A 6,000-nucleotide genomic window follows, 5' to 3' on the forward strand; every position below is an offset into this window, starting at 1 on the left:
AACACACTAGACGGCCCAACCGTATCCAACCCCACAGGCCACAGGCCCCATGTTTCTCGGTAGACAATTGTAAGGAAAAAGACAGGAGATGTATCAAGTTCTTTGGGTTTTTTGTTTGTTCGTTTGTTTGGGGTTTTTTTTTGGTATCAAGTTTTAAAAGGGTAAAATTCCCATCTGGATTATAACACGTGATGGAAACCGCAAGGAAGCGGTTGTTTTAGAAAGAAAGAGAGGGCTGGGAATGGCACAGGACACATGGAAGGCTTCTAGAATGATCAACCAAGTTATATTTGTTTCATTAACTTATGAAAGTTTATTTTATAGTATGGCTTTCTTTATTTGTGGTTTGTTTTATAAGTGGGTATTTTAAAAAAGAAAAATTAACGGAAATTGTTAAGCAATTACATTTAGAGACATCTATAAGGAAGTTTATTGATATTTACACAGTGCATACAGTGTATGATGTATGGCATACAGTGCATACACTGGTGGTAATCAACTCAGGGTATTGGCATATTCATAGAGGCGTCTCTAGACGTAAAGCCAGGCTTTGTTACACACCCTATAAACACCTAACTAGGGAGCTGCTTCCCATCACTTTCAGCTCGCATTCCCCAACGCCTTCTGTGCCGCAGCCCTGCTTGTCTCCACTTACTTCTACGCAGCTTGAATTATGGTGGTACTACTTTTCTCAGCTCAAGGAGAAAAACGGTAAAGTCTCAGGCTCAACGGTTTTTTACCTCATAACGTCTTTAGAGAACTGTAAGAATAGTGCAAGCTCTATACTTTAAATACTTTACACATTACCATAAAAAAAAAAAAACCCAAGAATCTAGAGGTTGATTTGAAGGGGACGGCATGGCAGGGAAAACAGCGATCCAGAGCTGAGTAAAGCTTTCTGGCTAAGCAGGCAGCAGCGGCATCACATTAGGCTCCTAAGTCATCTCACCTCGTCCGTCCGTTTCCTCACCTTAGGAGGAAGAATAACAAGGACCAGCTAAAGACAGCCAATGTGATTCCACGACCCCAGGACCCGAGAGTGGGTCCTGTATCTGAGCTGAGAGCTTTGTATAGCTCAGAGGCCAGGAATGCAAGGCCATGAAAGCTAAGTGGATCGAGATGGCCATCCCTCTCTATAAGGCTCATTGCAAAACAACTGGCAAATACGCTTGTAAGACCAGCAATCGGGAGAACATTGTGGGAATAAATTCACACACAAGGAAAATGTGATTGCTGTCTCTTTGTAAAGCCAGAATCATAAACAGCAACTAGATAGAAAACTACATCAGAGTTCCTTGTGAAGGGCAGGCTTCTATAAAACAGGCAAATACAAACAGGCTCTCAAAGTCCACGTGCGCCACACCTTGCCTGCCATGAGACCTGAGATGGCTCAGGGGTTAATTTTGATTCCTAGCACCCACAAAGGGGCTCACAACCATCTGTAACTCCACCCACTTTTAGACTCCAGAGGCACCAGGCACAGACATACATATAGGTAATAAAATCCATACAAAAATAAAATAAAATTTAAAATAAAATAGAAACAAAAAATAAAAAGTCTTATTTTCTCAAGGCCTTTACTATTTATGGATTTTTTTAAAAAAAATGTATTTGGTGTATAGTGTTTCACTAGGAATTATAAGAATAAATAGATGGTGCATCCCTAACCATAGAGAACATAGTACAACATCCATAGGAATAGAAGCAAAATAATCAGAGAGCAGATGTGTGTGCCTGTGTATACATATTCTCACATCACTTGCTTTGAAATCTGAATCACATCACTACAGAGTGTCACTGAGCCACTCCTCAAGTTCATGTCATGCATTTTTTACTGCATCTCAGTGGTTTTATTTATTTGGTTTTTCAAGACAAGGTTTCTCTGTGTAGCCTTGGCTGTCCAGGACTGAACTCATGGAGATCCACCTGCCTCTGCCTCCCAAGTGCTGGGATTAAAGACATGCACCACCACTGCCCAGCTAATTTCTTAATTTTCAAAATGATCCACAACCAGGCTGAAGAGTTAATCGGACAGTATTGCTACAATAGCTAGGAAAATCATATTTGCTATACCTTTTCAATTAGAAAGGTAAAAATAACATTTTCAATTAGAAAGGTAAAATTAACATTTTATAATACAAAAGAATTTTTGTTAATTTAGAAATAAATGGAACTGCAGCATATATACGCAACACTGCCTATCCCCCAAAGCACCAGGCCTTTACATAGAACCTATTTGTCCTCATTAAATTTAATTCATTTTCTCCAAAAACACTCAATAGCTCTAATTGTAAGATGAATAAACTAAGACATGGGGAATTTAAATAATTTGTCCAGTGACAGTGACAGGATTCTACAAAGCTTCTTGGCTGGTGGAGACACAGAGCTACATCTGAATGACTTCCTCATGCCACACTCTTCCTCCGGGATGAAAACAGGGATGTGTGTGGGAGGGCACCATGTTAACAGTGATGTAGGTGACCGTACTTTTCTTAGCGCATAAGCTAAAATGATGATTCATAGTATTATGCCCTCATGTAATTTATTATTTTTCCACAGCGGGGCTCACACAGACATAAGCGCACACAGACACATCGATGTCATCACAGCAGTGTTTGACTGCTCCTGACTGGAAACAACCTAAATGCCCACCACGGGAAGACTGCCAACTGTATGCTTGTGTTCCTACAAGGGAATGCTGCACCACTGCCTGAAAACGCAGGGTAGGGACTTACACTCATGTTGACTGAAAATGCTTAATGTAAACTCAATGTGCTGTGTCAAAATTCATGGTTGCATATTTTTGAAACATTTTGGGTTTTGAAATATTTGTGCACATATAAAGAGCCATCTTGGGAACAGGACCTAAGTTTAAACACAGAAGTCATTTATATTCCATACATATTTTAGACACAGACTGAAGGCAATTTTACATAGAACTTTAATAATTTGTTTACAAAGTGAAGTTTCATGGTGTTGAACTTTCTACTGTTAACATGTGAACACTCACAAAGCTTTATTTTTGAGTCTTCATGTTTCAGACATTAAGATCAGAGATGCTGTATAATATTAAATGGCAAAAAGATGTATTATGGCTCACGTGGGGGCAGTATGCATTACACATGTGCTCTGGCAGCCTCACGTGGGGGCAGTGTGCATTACACATGTGCTCTGGCAGCCAGAATGCTTCGTAGGGGCAAGTTATTTACAGTGCTTATTTCTGGAGAGGGGAATGGAGGCAGGGTAAGACAGAACTGTGCTTTACATTATGCCCTTTAGCTCTGGGTTTCCTTTGATCAAAAGCACAGATAATTGGGCAGGGCGGCAGTGCTGCACGCCTTTATTTCCATCACTCAGGGAGGCAGAGGCAGGAGGATCTCTGGGAGTTTGAGGCCAGCCTGGTCTACACAGCAAGTTCCAGGACAGCCAGGGCTACAGAGAAACCCTGTCTCAAAAAAAAAAAAAAACCAAAACCAAACAAATCAAATAAAAAACAATCAACCAAACAACAAAGCACATATAACTGATCCTAAAATACCCAAAATGAGAAAGAGTATTATAGAGCTGGAGGAGTCATAGCTTAGTAACGGAGTGCCTGCCTAGCATCAATTAGGTTCTGGGTTTGATTCCTAGCCCTGGGGTAAGGCAGAGGGGGGGGGAGGAAGAGGAGTGGGTGGTGGGTACCATGCAGCCCAGTTTGCTTTACACGGAGTGTAAATAACAAGGTGTGAATAACAGGTCGTATGTAATGAGCATTGGTGAGATGTCTCCCAAATAACTTATTCCTAATAGGTAACCAACAGAAGTTAATGATATATTTTATAAACAAGCGTAGTAGCAACATCTCTTTGATCTAAGTTGGTTGCGGTGGTGGGGAAAGAGAGGTGAACTTTAAACGTCAATCAGAAGGTTAAAAAGAAAACCTTTTGAAGATGATTGCTTTTAGGAAGGGCTCTGTGACAGTGGAATGGCAACCCCACTTCCCCAAAGCATGGGAATTCTCAGAGATGTCCACAATATCTTGAGAAACCAAGGAAGCACCTTGCATGCCTTCTTCAAATTCTGTGGAGTGTCTTACCTTGTGGGCCAGAACTCTTTTCATTTAATTCTCTTAATTTGTATTGTTGTATATTTTATAATGTGGTGTATTTTCAGAGGTATTCGTACACTACCCAAATTAACACAAAATATGCTTAATAAACATAAAACAAAATAAATACACTTAGGAGGAATTGGCTCAAACTGTTATGCAACTGAAAATGTTCTGAACCTACTAATGTAGTCAAACAAATGTAGCGAAGAAGGAAGCATCAAACGGTCCTTCCAGGATCAAGGAAGTAAAAGCAGTGTAATCAACACAACGCTCCAAGCCAGAGCCTCCTGAAGGCAAGTGCTCTGCCACTTGGCTATACTTTTAACTCCTGAAAATGTTCGGTTTATCCTCAGTTTTGTCGCCCGTGTCTACTCCAAATCGTCTCATTTTTCTAACAAGAACAGTTCCTGAATCTGACCCTCTACTGTCATGCGGACCACCCAAACCCTGTCAACTCGCGTTTCTAGAAAGGCTTCCGCACCTTGTTACGAACGCTTCCATTGTCATCTTGCTCAGATCTGGAAATTCGACCCTTAAGTGCTTGGAGAGCTGCCAACTATCTCCGAAATGCAACGCGTTGATGTATGGTTTTAAATATCCCTCCCACTCTCAAAACTGTCCTCTCCCCACAGACCAACTGCAGGGCTTTAAATAAACCTGGCAAATATTTTCTCCAATCGCCATGGGACTCACCCTCCTATCCGCATTCCTGTTGCGCATCAACACATGCCACACAACCAAACCAAGGGTTTTTCCCCCCTCCAGAACTCCCTTCCAGATTCTCTTTCCTCCAAACACCCTCTGACTCCTGGATCATCTTTCTGTCTCTGTCTCTGTCTCTGTCTCTGTCTCTGTCTCTGTGTCTCTCTCTTCCTCCCTCCCTCCCTCCCTCTCTCTCATCATTTTCCCAACCCATCAGCATTAGCAGGGTCACGCGTGGGCCTCCGATTGAGGTAACAGCGTTGCCCTTTGCCTAGGCTCGGGTCCCGCCTCCCCGCGGGACACTAAGTTTGTCCAGCAGGGCAGGGGCAGGCTGCCTCCCGCGTCCTGGGCGGCGTGCCCAGGCTGGCTTCCACAGGCCGCTCGGACACAGGGCGGTGCACGCAGGGCTGACCAGCTCGCCCGCCTCCCGGGCTCCCGGGGATGGAAACCACCCTGCCCGCCCGCAGACTGACTGGCTGTCTAGCGCCCGCCCCGGGGCCGTGTACGCCGGCGGGCACGGGGCGACCGCCGAGGCCCGGGCAGGTGAGGGGGCGGGGCGGCCGGCCGAGCGCCGCGTCCCCGTGTCCCTTGGCCCGTGTCCCGCGGCAGGGCGGTTGGGGAGCTCCCCGCGGAGCCCGCCGACTCCACTCACCTGCAGGTGGCCGTCGCCGACAACTCCGGCCGCCCCCCCCCCGCCCAGCCTAAGCCACGTCAGCTCGGGTATCCCTAGCGCGGCGCCACCACGGACGCACCCCTGGGACTCCAACCACTCGCAGTGGGACGGAAGACCGGATCGAGCCGTCGACCTATCGGAGCGGCGCACCGGGCGTTACCATGGAAACCAGGCACGCCTTGTTTGTAACTAACTACGTCAACAAGGACAGAAACCAACCAGATGTCCTCAAGCATCCACTTCCCCCAACACGGAGCCAATGGAGTCTAAGAAGAAGTAGCAGGGCGGAATCAGATGGTGGGGTGTGACCCGGAAGAAGATCCAAGAAGGCCTGGGAACGCCGAGAGGGTGGGTACGCTGCAAAGATCAGCTGTTTGCTGTATGGATTGGCAGTTCCGGTTTTCCCTAGTTTTTCACTTAGCTGCTCCTGTTAGCGACTGTAGCCTAGGCTTCTGAGGAGATTTTGCACTTGGAGCACTAGCTGCTTGTATTGGGACATGTGTGAGAACTAACCTGGGGGTAGAGCCTGAGA

General features: G+C 45.4%; 1 protein-coding gene across 10 annotated transcripts in view; it reads right to left on the bottom strand.

Moving 5' to 3' along the window:
* GOLGB1 (golgin B1) overlaps positions 1–5,590 on the bottom strand; it is a 67,847-nt gene extending 62,257 nt beyond the window's left edge. For all 10 annotated transcript variants that reach the window (XM_084802372.1, XM_084802374.1, XM_084802373.1 and 7 more), the window contains exon 1: positions 5,448–5,590. The gene's annotated coding sequence lies outside the window, so the exon portion shown is untranslated. The remainder of the gene's footprint in view (positions 1–5,447) is intronic.
* Positions 5,591–6,000: the final 410 nt, after the last annotated feature.

Source organism: Acomys minous (genome assembly GCF_964271855.1).
Source record: "Acomys minous genome assembly, chromosome: 11".
Taxonomy (NCBI): domain Eukaryota; kingdom Metazoa; phylum Chordata; class Mammalia; order Rodentia; family Muridae; genus Acomys; species Acomys minous.